We start from the raw sequence: 19,757 nt of genomic DNA on the forward strand, positions 1-19,757 counted from the left end.
ACAATATAGAATAGCAATTGTCATAAACCCAAAATTATACATATCCTTAATGTTTTCACATTCTTTTAGTACCATGCCATGCTTCTATATTTGCCTTTGCTAATATGTTCTTCATTGCAATTTTAATTTATTATTTAACATTCTTTTCTTTTAAATTTTGAGTTTCAGATTCTTTCCCTCTCTCCCTGATCTCCTGCATCCACTGATTCACTGGGAAGGCAAACAATATGATATCAATTATATATGTGAAGATATGTAAACATATTTCCATATTAACCATATCACTACAGAAAAAGTAAAAAAAATAAAGTGAAAATGTTATATCTCAATTTGCGATTAGAGTTTATCAGATCTTTCTTTGGAGGCAGGCAGCAAATTTTCATCATATATTCTTTGGATTTATTTTTGGATGATTGTATTGATTAGACTAGCCAGACATCCACAGATCATCATTGTTACATTTATGTTAACCATGCACAATGATATCTCAGTTCTTATCTCTTCAATTTGTTTCAGTTCATATATGTTGTGTTTTTATTTTTCTGAAATGATCCTCCATCATTTTAATAGCAAAATAGTGCTCCATTCCAATTATATATTGCTACTTGTTCAGCCATTTCCTAATCAGTAATTCCTCAATATCCAATTGTTTATCACTAAAAAAAAAAGAGCTGCTCTAAAAAAAAATTGTACATACAGGTCCTTTTCCTCTTCCTTTGATCTCTTTGAGATACAGACCCAGTAGTAGTACTGCTGGATCAAAGAGAATACACAAATTTACAATCTTCTGGACATCATTACAGATTGCTCTCCAGAATGGTTGAACCAATGCACTACCCCATTAGCAGTTCGTCAATATAAATATTTTCCCTCATCACCTCCAACACTTGTCATTTTTTATAATTGTAAGGTGGTAGCTCAGAGTTGTTTTACTTTTCTTTTCAATAATCAATAGTGATTTAGAGCATTTAAAACATGAATACAGATAATTCTGATTTCTTCTTAGAACAAATATCTATTCATATCTTTTGATGATTTAACATTGGGTAATGTCTTTTATATTTCTTTTATAAATTTGACTCAGTTTTCTGTATATTTGAGAAATGAAACCTTTATCAGAGAATCTTGATTCAATTTTTATGTTACTTCATTATCTATGGTACCTGTCAGCAAAATGCAGTTTCCCACATTATCTTTTTTAGCTAGTTACATTTTTGCTTTTGTTTTGTTTGATATCATGATAGCTTCCACTGCCTTTTTTTTACTTCAACTAAAGCAAAATAAGTTCTGCTCTAGGCCTTTGTATTAAATCTGTGTGTTCCATTTTCAAGTGTGTGTATTTTATACAACATATTGTTGGATAATGGTTTCTAATCCATTCTGCTATACTCTTTCATTTTGTGAGTGCATCAATCCCTTCTATACTAATAGTTATGATTGCAAACCTTTTCCTTCCATCCTATTTTCTTCTGTTTTTCCTGTCTCTCTTTGTATTCTGTGCCTTATCAAAAGTTTGTTTTGCTTCTGATTATTGCATCTCTTATTTTGACTTCCATTTTATCATTTTTTTCTCCTCCCCCTTCTTCCTTCTTTTAACCATTTTCAATAAAAGACTCAAGCATTGCCTGTCAGCTCTAACCCCCACTTTCCCATTCACTATAAAACTCTTCCTTGTGTGATTTCCCCCCCCCCCCCATTATATTTCTCCATTCTCCTTTCTCCTAGTGCATCTTCCTTTCTCATTCCTTTTTTCTTTTGGGATCACACAAACATTTTCAATTCACACCCAGGTTCTCTGTCTATGTAAACACCTTGTAACTGCTCTCATAATGATAAAGTTTTCAGGAGTTACATGTATCTTCTTTCCATATAGGAATGTAAACTGTTTAAATTTATTGGTGCTATTATGATTATTCTCTCATGTTTACCTTTTTATGACTCTCTTGACTTATTTGTGAATGGCAAATTTTCTATTCAGTTCTGGTCTTTTCCACAAGAATTTGTAGAAATCCTCTATTCCACTAAACATACTCCCCCCTGTCCCACCCCACCACCTGAAGAATTATACTCAGTTTTGGTAGTAGGTTGCTGTTTGTAAATCTAGCTCCTTTGCCTTCTGGAATATCATATTCTAAGTCTTTACCGCCCCCCCCCCATGTGGAATCTTCTAAATTTTATGTGATGTTGACTTTGACTCAATGACATTTGACTTTTTTTTTCTTTCTGTCTGCTTGCACTGAGTGGATTGTCCAGGTAATGGGACTGATAGAAGATGTGATATATTAGGCCTAATTGACCTGAGAAAGTAACTCCCATCATGGGCATTTAGCCCCTAGTTTTAAACCAAAGTAAAGCAAAACAACCCAATATTCAGAGTTTTCCCATTTGGGATCTCAAGTGCATTTTAGAATCTTATGAATGAATACATAAAATTAAATATGATTAACCTATTTATCCTATTTCATTATTTTTGACCTAAATACATCATATACTAGATTTTTTTGAGCTAAAATGAAAGTAGGATTTCATTTTCTATAACTCAGTAGTCTGAGATAAATACTATGAGAAGGTAGCACTACTCACCACACTCTATTATTTGAGGAAATAATGCAGGATTATTATACACTCCACATCAGTTTACAAGGAGCTTTCACTTAGAATAATTTGATGCAATAAAGCATAGCACAATTACAAACCTCTACTAAGACTTCCAGAAAAGCAAACACAAATCCATTTCATTCGTCCTTTTTAGGTTTTTCTGAATCATCTCATTTAAACATTTTTGTTTCAATGAACAGAACGTATGTTGTGTGAATTTTATGTAGTTAGGAAAGAGCACAGCCTGTGCTTTGCCTATTTCCACAAACCCCTGTGATGTTAGTGAGAGTTGCATGCACATACTGAGGACAGTATTTGGGACTGAGTACTTACTTAACTTCTTTATATCCCTTATAAAATTTTATCACTGATGACAACTAAAAAGTTACTGGAAAATCATCTGCATTGCTGAGCTATCAATTGAATTATCATGAGCTTGGCAATATTGTAAGGAAAACATAAATAGCAAAATGAGGGGGAAAAGAGTTAAAAGGAGAGCAATAGTAAAAATTACAGCATGGAGTATTAATCATGTTGCATCCCCTGAGTTTTTGACAGATAATAAACCAGTGATAGATGTGATCTCTAAAATCACATGCATATCGGGAGCAGAACCCTCACTGTAATGCAGGGTCATTGGATTTTACAATCTCATAAGCTTTCTGGGGTTTGCCTGGCACATCAAAACAATTGCTAAAAGCTCAATAAATTCTTCTGTGAGCCATCTGCTTACCCTATTGACCCTTTAAATCTGATAAAAATCCAAGCCCATAATTTTTCACTTCATGAACTCCCCCATTTTTTTTGAATATGTTCTATTTTCAGGTTACTTTGTCTTTTTTTTGTGTTATAAAAAAGACCTGCTACATCAAAAATTCTTTGGCAGCTATATTATTTTCCTTTGAAATGATTATGAGTGCAATCACTGGGCTTTATGGGATTTCAGGTATTTGAACCTGCTATCTCATTAAGGACATTTGATTTAACAAGCATGCCTTTCTGGTGTGAGGATAGCTATCTGTCAACAATATAAACTGCTGAAGATGGCTATTTTGGATGGGGCTTAAGGAGCTTCAAGAGCTATTTCAAACACTGACTGATTAATATAAAATGCATTTCTTTGAACTTTTTGTCTTTTATAGAGTATACATTGGGTGATCACTGAATTCAAATATGTATAAACATTGGGTAAATGCTACTGACCTAAACTGAAAGAACAGTCACAATCTTTGCCCTTAAGAAATTTATAATCTAATAAAGAAGAAAATGCATGTTGCCATAAGAAATCATAAACATGGATATTGCTTGGAAAACTTGAGAAGACTGAAGAATGAATGAAGAGCAAAATAATCTGAATTAAGAGACTAGACACAAGGACCACATGTTGTAGAGACAAGTGGTATTGAAAGACACCACAATTCTGATGAATGCAATGAAGACTTAGAAAACTAAATGGTGAATCATAACTCCTTCCTTTCAGTAGTTTGGGAATTACCTTTAAGTATAGAATGGGTCTCACTTGTCAGATAAGGTGAATATATAACATCACATCACATCACATTACATCGCATCGCATCGCACTGCACCACACCACACCACACCACACCACACCACACCACACCACATCACACCACACCACATCACATCACATCACATCACATCACATCACATCACATCACATCACATCACATCACATCACATAACATAGCATAACATAATTATGCATGTGCATATGCTGTGTGTATATATTTACAAACATACATATGTGTATACATGCATATATACACGTGTGTGTGGTTTTTGGATGATGACAAAAATGGTTCTTTGGGCTGGGGAAGGAAAAACAATTGATAAATATAGAGATAATCCAGAAACAAACACTGAGAAAAAATTAATAAAATAGTTTTAATAAAAAAGATAAAATGTTCAAATATATTACATAGAACCATATGATATAAAATTACAGATGTGCATTAAGGGAAGAAGACATAGATTATGATGGCAGGAGGAACAAGATTACAGACTTGAACACTAATAGTGTCACTACAATGCCATTAGTTTCATAATTAACTGCATGAGACCACATGGTTCTCCTGAGCACTTTGCAACTTTGGAAATAGGGATCATATACATGGTTATAGGTATTGGGGCATACATAAAAATTGAAATAGTCAAAAGTATTAAATTAGTTCAGGGCTCATTTAGTGGGTGATGACAAAATGAGATAGTAGTTGCTTCAAGTATAAAAATTACAGGATTTTTCCATAATTTTTGTAATAACTCTGTTAAGATTATTTTTAAGTCATGTAGATTATCAGGATTGTTTGATATATTGATAAGTTATGTTGAAGTAATTTTCTTTCTCTTTCTTTTTCTGTTCATTATAAAGCTTTGCTTTTCAGGTTAGGTGAAGAAAAGATATATTCCGAAATGCAGCAGATATAAAAACAAAGATATCAATAAAAATGTGAAAAAATAATATACCATTTCAAACATTATAACTTATAGATATGGAAGTGAAATACAATTTTCCTGAGAGAAGAGACCATAGAAAGTAGAAATAATTGTTTTCAAAATGAAAATGGAAAATGAATTAAATAGAAATTGATTATTTTAGGAAACAGTTTAAGACTATGCTAATGTATTAAGCTATTATATCCTATTAAACAAGAGGAGAGGCAGGGCATTGAGAATTGATGATTGAATTACATTTGAAGAAGGATGGGGAATGAGCATTGTCTTTGTGTCTCAGGAAAGAGAGATATGAAAAGGGATATAATGTTCTTTGTCCAAAAAATGTTTTATTTGAATTGCCTATACTTAGCTAGCAATGTAAGAAAGCCCTGTTTATATACATAGTTATTATCTGAAGCTATGTAGGCTCTATAAATACTTTTATTAAATGCTTAATTTTTATTTATTCTTAACATTTAAAATGTTTTGAGTTCCAAATTTTCTTTCCACCTACCCCTCCCACATCCACTGAGATGGCAAGCAATATGATATTAATTATATATATGAAATCATGCAAAACATATTCCCATATCAGCCATATTGCACCCCAAAAATCAAGGAAAATAAAATGAGAAAACAATGCTTCTTTTTGTACTTAGAGTTCATCAGTTTTGTTTCTGGAGGTGGATAGTATTTTTCATCATGTATACTGAGTAGCAAAATCTTTCACAGTTGATCATCACATAATATTGTTGTTTCTATGTAAAATGATCTGGTTCTGCTCATTTTAATTTGTTTCAGGTCATATAGGTCTTTCCATGTTTTCTTTTTTTTCTGAAACATGTCCCTCATCATTTCTTATAGCATAGTAGTTTTCTGTCACAATCATATGCCACAGCTTGTTTTGGCATTCCCCAATTGATGAGTATCCCTTCAATGTCTAACTATTTACCACCAAAAAAATGAACTGATATAAACATGTTTATACATATACAACCTGTTCCTTTTTCTTTGATCTATATGGCATGCAGACTTAGTGGTATTTGCTGGGTCAAAATGTATGTAGCTTTATTGCCATTTAAATGTATTTAGACTTAAGGCTTTGCTCCCTACAATAGTTGGAGAAGTTCACAACTGTAACAATAGCATCATCAAATATATCACCCTAAACTTTTATTGTCTCTGCACTCCAAAATTTGATCTGAGGCATTATCTTAAAGTTGTTTGGAGGGAAATATTGTGAGAGTTTGTTTGGGTTGTTAATCAGTCTCAACTCAGTCCCTCAATAACACAACTACTGAGAAAAGTTTCAAAAGTTACAATTATTGCTTTTCCATGTAGGAATGTTAATAGTTCAACTTTGATAAGTTCCTTATGATTTCATTTCCCTGTTTACCTTCTCATGCTTCTCTTGATTCTTGTATCTGAATGTCAAATTTTCTGTTCAACTCTTGTTTTTTTTCAGCAAGAATGCATGCAAATCCTCTATTCCGCTGAATGACCATATTTCCCCTGAAAGTTGATACTCAGTTTTGCTGGGTAGGTGACTCTTGCTTTTAATCCCAGCTCCTTTGCCCTCAGGAATATCATATTCCAAGCCCTTCAATCTCTTATTGTAGAAGCTGCCAGATCCTGGGTTATTCTGATTGTGTTTCTACAATATTCAAATTGTTGTTTCCTGGCTCCTTGTGATATTCTCTCCTTAATCTGGGAATTCCGGAATCTGGCTATAATATTCCTAGGAGTTTTCTTTTGAGGATCTTTTTCAGGAGGTTATCAGTGGATTCTTTCAAACTCTATTTTGCCCTCTGATTCTAAAACACCAGGGCAGTATTCTTTGAGTGTTTCCTGGAGGATGATTTCTATGTTCTTACTTTGGTCATGGCTTTCCGGTAGTCCAATCATTTTTAAATTATCTCTCCTGGATCTATTTTCCAGGTCAGTGGTTTTTCCCATGAGATATTTCACATTGCCTTCTATTTTTTCATTTGCTTGGATCTGTTTAACAGCATCTTGATTTCTCATAAAGTCATTAGCTTCCATTTGCTCTAGTCTAATTCTGAAGCCATGATTCTCCTCATTGAGCTTTTGAGATTCTTTTTCCATCTAGCAAATTCAACTTTTTAAGGCATTCTTTTCCTCATTGCCTTTTTGAGTCTCTTTTGCCATATGAGTCATTCTGTTTTTTAAAGTGTTATTTTCCTCAGTCAGCCTGTTGACTCTCATTTCATAATTTTCTTGCATTGTTCTCATTTCTCTTCCCAATTTTTCTTCCACTTCTTTTATCTACTCTTAAGGTCCTCTATGGCCTGTAACCAGCTCCTAATTTCCTTAGAAGCTTTTGCTGCAGGTGTTCTAACTTCACTCTTTTCCTCCTATTCCATGCTTTGATCCTTTTTGTCCCCAAAATAGGAGTCTAATGTTGGAATCTTCTGTCTACTTTGTTTTCTTTGCCTGGTCATGTCGCCCCTCAGTCACTTGAACCCTGGCCACAGTAGGACTCTGCCACCAGACAGGGGAGCTTTTGTCACAAATGCTGTTGTTTTCTCAGCTGCCAGAGGTATTAGATGGGTACCCTCTCTGAGGTATCCACACTCTCTGCCAAGCTGGACATACACCCCAGGACCTCCACCCTAGACTTCAATCCAGATCCAAGCAGGTTAAAGCAAGAGCAATTATCCTTCAGACTGGTGCTTGGTCCCCCTACACTTTGCAGGCCATGAGCTTAAGCTGCCACATGGTGCTGGCTGGCTGTGCTGGTGCCTCAGTGGCTTCTTTCCCCGGGGGTGAAAGCCATGTGCTCCCACTTACTGGTCCCAAAGTCCAGACTGCACTGACCTCTCACTTTTTCCTTCACATCTATATGTTGATAAATCTGGAAATGACCACAGCTGCTGCTGATCTGGAGTCCCTCTGGCCAGTGGCTGGTCAGGCCTGCCCTGGGGCTACAGCCTCGGCGTGGGCCTGGGCTCCCAGAGAGCTGTGCTGGCTGATTCCTGCTGGCCTGATGGGCTGTCCTCAGCTGGAGGTTAGCTTCTCTATGTGATTTTGTGGGTTCTGCAGCTCCAAATTTTGTTTACAACTCCCTTTTTACATGGATTGGGGAAGGTGGAAGCAGGAGCAGCGGAGAGGTCCTGCTTCTACTCTGCCATTTTGCCTCCACCCCCCAAAATTTGATTTTCAAATACAAGACTTGAGAAAAATTTTAAAAATGTAAACAGGAAAGGAAAATCATAAGGGATTTATTAAGGTTAAAGTGTTTATAATCCTACATGGAAAGATGATACTTGTAACACAACAGAACTTTTGCATTTATTAGGGCAGATAGAAGGAGTATATATAAAGAGGGCTCAGATGTTAGCTGATTATAAAGAGATGATATAAAAAGTAAAATTAAGGGGTGAGAGAGTAATGTATTAGGAGAAAGGTAAATGGAGGGGTGCAATGGGGTAAATTATCTAACATAAAAGAGGCAAGAAAAAGCTTGCAGGGGGAGAAGGGGGAAGGTGAGGTGGAGTGAGTAACCTTACTTTCATAAGAATTGGGTCAAAGAGATAATAACATATGCAATCAACTGGGTACAGAAATTTAACTTACTCAACAGAAAAATAGGAGGGGAAGAACATAATAAAAACAAAGGGGAAGTTAATAAGAAATAAGAAAAAATAAATAAAAAATAAATAGGAAAAGGGGATGTGATTAATAGGAAGGCAGATTGGGGGAGGGACAATCAGAAGCAAAACACTTTCAAAGAGGGACAGTATGAAAGGAGAGTGAGAAGAGAATAAATGGGGGAGTAGGTTCAAGGGAAATATACATAGTAACTGTGAAAAGCATTTTGAAGCAAGCTTCCCTAATAAAGGCCTCATTTTTCAAACATATAGAAAACTAAGTCAAATGTATAAAAATAAAAACCAATCCCAAATAGATAAATGATCAAAACAGATGAGCAGTTTTCAGAGGAAATAACCAAAGCTATCTACAGCCAATTGAAAAAAAATTCTCTAACTCACTAGTAAATGAAGAAATGCACATTAAAACAATTCTGAGGTACTTCCTCATATCTATTAAATTGGCTAATAGGAAAAAAAAGAAAATGACATATGGAGGAGGGAAGGGGGGAAAAATGGGACATTAATGCACTGTTAGTGGTTGTGTGAACTGATTCAGGCATTCAGTAGAGCAATTTGCATCTATGACCAAAGGACTATAAAACACTGCATACTCTTTGACATGACAATACTACTACAAGGTTTGTATCCTAAAAGAGGTTTTTTTTTAAAAGGGAAAGGACCTGACCTATATATACAAAAATATTTACAGAGCTCTTTTCTCATGGCAAAGAATTGGAAATTGAGGCGATGTCCATCAATTGGGGAATGATTGAACAAGTTGTGGTATGTGATTGTAATGGAATACTATTGTCCTATTGGAAATGATGAGCAAGGTGCTCTTGGAAAAGCCTGGAGAGACTTGCATGAGCTCATGTGAAATGAAATGTACTGTGTACAACGTAACAGAAATATTATAAGATGATCAGCTATGAGTTCCTCAGCTATTCTCATCAATACAATGATCCAAGACAACTTTGAAGGACTTATGATGAAGAATGTTATCCATTCCCAGAGAAAGAACTAATGGTGTCAGAATACAGATTGAAGCACATTTTTTAAAATTTCTTTATTTTTCTTGAGTGGTTTAGTTGGGGGACACAGTCTGTTTTCTTTTATAACATGACAATTTTAGAAATTTTTTGCATGACTACACATGTATAATCTATGTTGAATTTCTTGCCTTCTCAATGTAAGGTGGGGGAGTGGGGAGGGAGGAAGGGAGTTAATTTGGAACTCAGAGTTTCAAAAACATGTTAAAAATTGTTTTTACATGTTAACTTAGGGGAAATAAAATAAATCATGAAAGTTGGGTTATTTGGTATTTTGACAAAAGTCAATGTCAGGAAACTGGGTATGATTATCTTAAGATTTTGAGCCAGAGGAAGCTTCTGCTTAATGCCACTCCACTTAAGAAAGATTCTCTAGAAAAGGTCATGTGTATCATCTAGCATAAATTTTATGTTATGAAACTTGAGAGAATTTATATGATGGTTGAAAAGTTGGAAACAGGTCAATGATGACATAGGAATATTTTCAAGTGAGTTGGGAGAAGTTTCTCAGACTATTGAGTAAAACAGATAAAAATTATGTGAACCCAGAGCATCAATCTGATATAGTTTTCACTTCCCATTGTCATTTCAACAGATTTGTTTTTTTTTAATCCTACATGGAATATTCACTGTAAACATACTTCAAGGAAAACACATCATGCAAATGGGACAAAAAGAAACAGTGTAGAAAGAAAAGTTTTCTGCTTCTAAATTAACAGAGACTTGGTTTGAATCCTACCTTTAACATTTACTGCCTACACAACCTTGGGCAAATCACTAATTTCTATAGGTATCAAAGTTTTTCATATGTAAAATGAGGGGAGGAAGAGTTGGACCAAATGACCTCAGAGGTCACTTTCAGCTCTTGATCTGTAATAATAAGGTTTGATTTCTCCTCCCTATCTGTCTCTTCCACTCTTCAAAAATGGTAAGTTTTTCAATCAGCAAAAAAAAAATATCATTACACTTAGGAAAGAATGATCCCCCCTAGGCAACTTCATATAGTTAATCTTTCATCATAAGAAGGAGTTCTCATAGAATTATATGATTTGACATATTTTGTGAATTAAAGCTATATGCTGTTCATTCTGTTTTAAAAAAATGTCTTCTTTACAAACCAGTATGTCAAGTATATTAGTCTGGAAGCATCTCAAATTTAAACTCTTTCAAAATCATGCCACATAAACAAAGCTTTAAAAAGTTTAAGGTTCCCCCCCCACACACACACACACCAAAGGGAGTTCGCATTTAACAGAAGCTTTGGAGTGCAGAATTTGAGGAGTGACATTTATATTTTAACTGCTAAAAGTACAGAGTAAATTAGTGTCAGCGTCCATTTTCCACTTAATATTTGCAATCAAAATAAATGACTGTGGCATCTACTTTTGTTAAAACTGTTCCTAAGAAAGAGGCATTAGGCTTTTGTTATATATGATGGACTTTGTGAAATACTGTCTGTTGTTTCCACTACTTAATTCTCCCATTATTTTTCTATTTGATCACTAAAGCATTTGCCTCACTCCCTCTCAATATATAGAGCTAGGAAGAGTACCATTTGAAGTTATTAGACCAGACCTCTAAAATAATAAGCATGGAGAATTTACAATATAGAAACTTTCTCCATCAGTAGAGACTGGTGGTCTTTAATTTATGGAATTGAAGAATTGACCAGGAATACTGAGAATTTAAGTAACTCAACCATGGTCACAAAGCTATTATGTGTCACAGGTTATTAATGAATCTAGGATTTTCTGAATCTAAGGCCATCTACTCTTATGCCACACAATGCTCTTTTCAAAGTTCATACACTATAAATGTTGTAGGGGATGTAGGAAAGCTGGGATACTAATGCATTCAAGAGAGTTGTGAACTGATCAAACCATTCTGGAGAGCAATTTGTAACTATGCCCAAAAGGCTAGAAAACTATTCAGGCTCTTTGATCCAGAAATACCACTGCTAGTTACATATCCCAAAGAGATACAAAAAAAGAAAATTTTTTATAAAAATATTTGTAGCAGCTATTTTTGTACTGGCTAAGAATTGGAAATCAAGGGGATGCCCATCAATTGATTAAAGGCTGAACAAGTTGTGGTATATGATTGTGATGGAATATTATTGTGCTCTAAGAAATGACATACAAGATTATTTCAGAAATACTTAGAAAGACTTACATGAACTGATGAAAAGTGTAGTGAGCAGAACCAGGAGAACACTGTGTGTAGTTACAGAAATATTGTGCAGTGGGGAATCATGCATAGTTTAGCTATTCTCAACAATACAAGAATCCAAGACAATGCCAAAGGACTCATGATGAAATATGCTATCTGTTTCTAGACTCTAGAATCTGGAGAAAGAACTGATATCGTCTGAATACAGACTGAAGTGCATTACTTTTCACTTTCTTTGGTTCATCTTCTTATACCAAATTAATACTATGGAAATGTTTTACATGATTGCACATTTATAACCTCTGTTGGATTGCTTACTACCTTAGGAAGGGGGAGGAGAAAGAAGAAGGGAAGGATAGAATTTGGAACTCAAAACTTAAAAAAAATATTAACAATTCTTTAACCATGTAATTGGGGGTATAAAAAAGATCTTATTAAAAGAAAAACAACAACAGAGTGAATGTCCTTCTGGATTCCCTCTATGTAAATTTTATGCAATGTTAGAACTTGTAAGATGTGTTGTTGCCTCTAAGGTGGATGCTAAAACCTTGAAAAATGGCATTTATTTTTGCTGTGCAGAATCCAGGATGAATCAAATATATTATATTTTTGATTATTTTAATCTACAGTTATTGCATAGTCATGGGGAATCTTAGAATGATTTTTTTTACCTGGACTCACATGCAAAAATTCATTTTTATATCAAATCTGTGAAATGAAAATGGAATGAACTAAACATACATATATTTTGTATTTTCATTTAGGTGCCAAGAAAGGAAAACAGCATAAGGCTAATACATTTACAATATAAAGCACCTAGCTTTATTTATATTCTTTTTTACATGTCATGTTGTTGAATTAGTATTTCTCCAGCAGAGCATTTATCAGCAAGTATTACAAGATGGTACCAGATAACATTTATTTATCAGCAAGTATTACAAGATGGCACCAGATAACAAAAGATTTAGAGGTATAAAGAGCTGCTTTTCTCCAAAATAAGTCAGCCTAAAAGGTTGTGCTGGAGTTAGAAAATCTTACCAGCCACCTTGATGCTCTGTCCAGAGATAATGCCCTGAATGATTTAACCCTCTTAGCTCTTGAACTCTAGCCTGACCTGGGGATGGGACAAGTTTTCAGGAGGTGTTTTTGGATTGTTGAATGCCACCATATATAGTCTTGGCTCAATATATATTTCACTTAATCCCCACACTATATTATCACCAGTTTAACCACTTTACCCCATCTCAAATTTTTTTTTTTTCATTTTGGAACTGTAATCAAATCATTATAGGATTGCTTCTTGAAAGATTCTGTCAGTCTACTTCAGTCTACTTATGTATGGCTGCACTCATCCTCCTAACTTTTTAAACCAAAATTCCCAATCCCTTTTTACCATTCAAGTGTGGTCCTCATATGTGACGGTCTTTTATCAGAATGTAAGCTTCTTGAGAATAAAAGCTGTCTTTGCTTTTTTTTTATTTAGGGCAAGGGCTATCTTTTACCTCTTTTGTATCCCTAGGGATTAGAATAGTGTCCAGAAAATAGTAGGCTAGTAGACACTTTAAAATGTCTATTTATTGAACCCTGGTGCTAGCACAGTGCTTGTAACACACTAAGCATTTGACTATTACTTTAAAATTCATTCAAAATAATATTGTAACTAAGATAAGATGTTTAATCACTATATGATGGAGTTAATTTCATCTTAAGAAAATCTTTGCCCATTACTATGAGACATTGTTAGTTTAAAAAAAAATTCAGATGAATGAGAATGTGAGTGGACCAAAGAACTATTTTTTTTAAATAAGAAGTCCTAAGACCAATGCTCATTTTCAAGCCTTATCTGTGCACATAGGTGCAGGCATGCACACACACCCACTTCCACCAAAAACCAAAATTAAACCAAAACAACTGCTTAATTTTGCCAAATGTGGGTCCTAAAATACATTTTGAAAGAAAAAAAATGTGGGAGTATATGAGTTCTCACTCTTTCAAAAATGTTAACAAGGTGATTATTTGTTAAGGAAAATAGTTATTTCATTTCTATAGTGCATAAATCAATATGTCATGGGGCTAGGATATCCTGATCATTGCATTACCCTAGGAGTTGTCACTATGAAGAAGTCCTTAAATTATATGGGACACATACTATCAGCAGAATCATGGACTAGTAGAGATTATCTATGTGGAAAACAATGACAAAAATTCTACCTGAGAATCCATCATTCTGGTGATTGCCTGCTATCCAGCCAGATTCTGTCATGTGATCAACACAATGGAAGGCTATACATTTTCTCATTCTCTAACCTGACAAAACTTTCCAAAAGATAAATTATGAATGAAAAATTAGTGACATCAACTATTTTCATGATTTGGTACACCCGTGATTCAAAATATTTAAACAAAATAAAAATAAACCAATGAACAGATTTCTGCACCAAGTACACTCAGAAAATCTACTCCTGTTCTACCAAGAGAAAGGTTGAATGTCATTAATTCATGGATCAGACCCAAAGACTAACACATGGTTTTGTAACAAAACTTAACCCTACCTGTGTTCCCATTCTTTTTACACAGGACCATGGAGATCCTGGCTCTAGGCTACAGAAATTTTCTCCCTTTTAGACAGTCAAATAGTGTTGCTTTTCTACAGCAGCAGAAATTTGCCAAGGCATGGAGCAGGTAGCAGAATCTCTAATGCAGCAAAAGTTATCTGTAGCAAAATAAGGATCAGAAAGGGAAACTGGCAGGATATTTGGGGTATTTGTCTGGACTTCAAATAGAGCTCAACAACCCACTATACCTCACCCTATCCACCTAACAGTCTTCTCGGGTCCCCAGACACACAAACTATAGAAATCAACTCTGTTGTAACAGCAAGAAAACTGTGAAAAAGAAGGAGCAGGACAAGGCAATGAAATAGATAAACCATATATGTGTGAGGGCAGGAGAGTGGGACTAGGTGACCCTCCATTGAGTATGAGGGAAGAAGCTCTGCATGAAATCAATGCCAGTTCCAACCCCCACAAAAGTCAATTGGAACAGACACCTAGGCTGATGAACCTTGAATTTCCCAAAATGAAAGAAGGCTGAGATGCTTTGAGATTCAATTTCCAAGGAAAATACAATGAAAAGGGAGTCAAACAGTGAATAAAAGGGGAAAATTAAAGAAAAAAACTGAAATTTTGAAAGATCTCAAATGAAAGATTTTGAAAATTAACAATGTAACAGGCAAAATATTAACTTCATAAGGAAATATTGCCTCCACATCTAGCAAATGACTTTATATATATATATATATATATATATATATATATATATATATATATATATATTAGTCAATTCTGCTAAACAAAGGAAAATGAAAATAAATAAAGAAATAAAATCCTGTGGAATTTGAGAACATGGTACTACAACATGCATGACTGAGTAATTGAAAAAATAGAAATAAGAATTATGAAAGCAGAATTTATGGTCTACACAGCCAAAAATTAATAAACAAATAAATAAGTGATTGAGCTAATAGATGAATAGATAAATAGATAAAGTGATAATTAATAATATGAATAAATATAAAGGGAAGTAAAGCTGTAATTCTCATTGTCAAATCTTACCAAAGAAATAAAAATGAGAACAAAATATTGATAATGAAAATACATGGAAGTAAAGGATAGTTTAGAAGAAGAAATTCAAATGAATGAATGAATAAATAACAGTGACTGCAATGCTTCTAATAAGGTATAACATATGTTCTTTGAATTTTTTGGTCCAGGTCTCTCTTAATCAGTGTCTTTTGATAGATTGTGTTCAGCATTTGAATGAAATGACACTTTCATAGGTTATTCAAAAGTTAAGAAAAAAATATTTATTCATAGAAAAGGAGATATATACAAAAGGAATATATACTGAAATCACCATGAGTTGATTCAGCTTAGCAAAGTTTCCTTACTAAATTGCCCACCATGGTCTACCAACTTAACATCAGAGAGAGTTTGGAATTCCTTGTCTTCACTTTGTTCTTGGGCAACCAGGAAGGGATATCAACCACTGTAATGCCAAGCTAAGGCAACATCCAAGGTTCAGAATACCAGCATAGTTACGCTCCATTTTATTAAGTGATAAATTAAGGCAAAACATTCACAGAACAGAGAAAATCAAAATACAGCATTCACCAAGTGTGATTCAATTATTTCCAAGTACTACTCTACCCCTGGGAAGTACATTCATTTAGTCAATAACAAAGTCTCTCTTCTCAAATACCTCCATGATGCTGCTCTCAAAAGTTCTTCTGCCTCTCTCTTCTCAGTCCTTCTCTAAATTTATGGCACCAGCTCCTCCCAGTTCAGCCCTCACTTTTCACATCAACAAGTCCATCTCACAAGTGGGATTCACAAGCTCTGGGTTTCAACACTCAACCCAAAAACCAAGCCAATATAGGGGGATCTTTAAATTCCATTACTATTACAAACACCCAGACTTTTAGTCCCCTAAATCAATTAGATTTTTTAAGGAAAAGTTAGTTGACTTGAATATGGATGTAGGTTTAAGGTATTGCTTCCATCACAGGTGCTCTTTAGTAACTTAGGTCCAAGTCTGGGACTTAGCATTAATTCTAGCTAATGACACCATCTTTCCTTGGGTAACCCTTTCCATGATTTCTAGGTTTTACTGTATGTTCTGAATTTATAATTTGAATACCCAGGGTTGTCTAATTTCTATGAACATTGGAAAGATTGGGGCTCTTTGAGGATCCTCCACTGATATTTCTTCTTGTTTTATGGAAGCAATCTGTGTGAAAAGTATAAGTGTATTGTAATCATTCCATAGGATACCCATAGTGGTGAAATGATACCTAAGTCCCAAATAGTTCTAATAATCCCAAATTCCCTCCATCAAAATTAGAATAAAATCATTGTACATTATCAATTCTTGATATTACAGTAACCAAAACATTGAACTAGATGGCGAGAAATGGGATAAGCCAAAGATGTGGACAAGAATTTAGTAATTGAAGAAAATAACAGATCATGGGATAAATTTAAGTTTCCTCACATTTCAGAACTGATTAGCTGAGGAATAAATAGCTGCCTAATTGTGAGGTATTTTCACCTAAAATATTTTAAAATAAATTTAAAATAAAGTGGTTTTGAGAGTCACAGTATTTATTCAGTATAGTGCTTCTTTGTGGTGTGTAGCTTAGTACTTAGCAATTGAGGCAAGAATATAGACTCCCTACTTGGAGCATCCATATACAGTCTCTGTATTGATCTGATTATGTATAACCCAGTTGGTGCTTAAAATCTGCTGATTGGTTGCTGATACAGAAGATCAGGTATCACTGGGTTACATAACTGAAAGAATAAAGGATGTCTTCTAGTTCATAGGTCCAAGAAAGGTGTCTTTTAAGAAGATAACATGTGATTTTCATCAGGGAATAGAAAAAAATGAAATGTCCTTACCTATCCCAACAAAAAGGTTTTGGACAAGGATTGTATGTCACTTGGATCCAACTTTTTGATCTATTTGGCCAGATGCCAGTATAGAGGGAAATTAGCTAATTAGCATCCTTGCAAACATTATATTTCTTTTTTTTTTTTGGTTGGGGGAAAGCAAGGCAGTTGGATTTAAGTGACTTGCCCATGGCCACACAGCTAGTAAGTGTCAAGTATTTGAGGCTGGATTTGAATTCAAGTCCTCCTGATTTCAAGGTTAGTGCTCTATTCACTGCACCACCTAGCTACCTCAACATTATATTTCAATGAGGCTTTAGTATTAGCTTTCTAAACAGTGATGAATGCTGCTATTCTGTTCTAATAATTCTATGATTCATTATTGCTTAGTATCTACTTTTATGCATGTGGAAAAAGGGACTTTCACGTTTTTTATATAGGGTACCATTTTTACTTTATATGCTTTCTGTGGAAAACCCTAAATTTAGATTCCATAATCACATTTCTAATTAACAGTCCTTTAAGTAGTAACTTGTCCTGTGAAATCAACATATAGGTGTTGAATCTGTGATTGTGACATTGAGATTTATTTCCATTATGAAACCAGGCAATCCGAAATCAATGAATCCATGGGAAAGGTTAGGTACCCTGACATTTTGTAATTGTCAACATCTGTTGCCTCTAACTTTGATGCTGGAAGAGTCAGAAGAGACCATTCCTTCCAGGGGCTGAAATACATATTTACTGAAGCCCCAAAACACTACTAAATCTTAACAAGGTAAATGTCCTGTATCCAACTGTTATGGGAATGGGGATTTAAAATCTTCCCTGCCCCAAGGAACTTTGATACACTTATGTGCACCTGGAGCCTGTGGTGGGAGTCCTGGTTTTCAGGAATGCTTTTAGATTGGGCAGTGGGTCAAGAGGGTTGTTACATTCTCTGAGCCAGCAGAAGGCTATATAAACCCTGATGTGAGACTTTGTTTTGGGAACTCACTTTGAGAAGGGTTGTATGATTTGACCAGATGAGACTCTAGGCAGCTGTCGAGCCCCCAGGTTTGAAAACCGAGATGCTGGTGCTTCCCTCTCTGGTAACTGACTAGGTATGGATGTAATGGTCAGACAGTTGAAGACCTGTCTGCTGATGTTCCTCTATACTTACTGTCTGCTTGTAACCTCTGTATTCTCTGAAGTTTGAGTGCTGAACTTTTCCCCCTGAACTAGGTAAATGACATATGTTTGATTAAAGCAAGATTCTTAACCCATTTTGAGTTGCTTTCCTTTAGAAAAGCATATATAAGAACCTGCCTTGGCAGCCACCCTGGGTATGCTGGGGTGCTTTCTGCTCAACCAAAGGTAAGAATTAATTTATTATATTAATGGATCCCTTTTTCTGGTACAAACCTTGGGGATGTCAATGAGGAAGGGTTTTATACGAATATGAAGCCAGGGGAAAATTGTGATTTGATAATCTATAGGAAAATTTTTTTTTTTTGCTTTCCCTTGCATGCCCCATCCACCAGGGTAAAAATTAAAAACAAAGCAAAACAAAAAGGCCTTTGAAAATATGCCTCATCAATGTAAACAAATTCCTATGCTGGCCATGTCCAAATAATATAGGTCTCATTCTGTGCCTTGAATCCATCTCTTCTGCGTAAGGAGGTGGATAATGTTATTTATCTTTTGTCAGCTAAAATTATTATTAATCATTGAATTGTTCATATGTCTAAGTCTTTCAAGTGTCCATTTTATAGTAATGTAATGGTATAAATTATTCTCCTGATTATTCTCACTTCACTCTTCATCAGTTCATACAGGTATTACCAATTTTCCCTGAAATTGTTCCTTTTATAATTTCTTAGAGAATAATAGTATTTTGTTACATTCATATACAATAATTTGTTCAACCATTGTCCTACAGATGGGAACTCCATCCACTGGTTTCCAGTTCTTTGGTTACATAAATAGAGCTGCTATAAATACTATCACATTGTATACCCTATTGGTTGGTAGCAACAAAATTTTCATACATATATGTATGGTTATGTATATGACCAAGCATTTTCATGTATATAGGCATACCACATACATATGTAAGTATACACATATACACATATAGTAGCTAGTTGGCACATTTGAATGAATATATATGTGTGTGTATATCTACATATATATATACACACATACACATACATATATAATGCATGGACATATATTCCTTTGTCTTTATGTATGTTTATATGTGTGCATTTGAATGTACTTATACTGATGTATGTCTGTTCATATTTATATGTGTATGAGTAGGAATATTATTTTCATATTTATGAATATTATACATATACAATATATAGGTGAATAAATATGTAAATCAATTATATCATGCATATTTATTGCATTCATATGTGCCATATTTGTATGCATTT

The sequence above is a fragment of the Petaurus breviceps genome, unplaced genomic scaffold (assembly GCF_028583685.1).
Source record: "Petaurus breviceps papuanus isolate PSGF00001 unplaced genomic scaffold, PetGlider_PUasm1.0 90804, whole genome shotgun sequence".
Taxonomy (NCBI): Eukaryota; Metazoa; Chordata; class Mammalia; order Diprotodontia; family Petauridae; genus Petaurus; species Petaurus breviceps.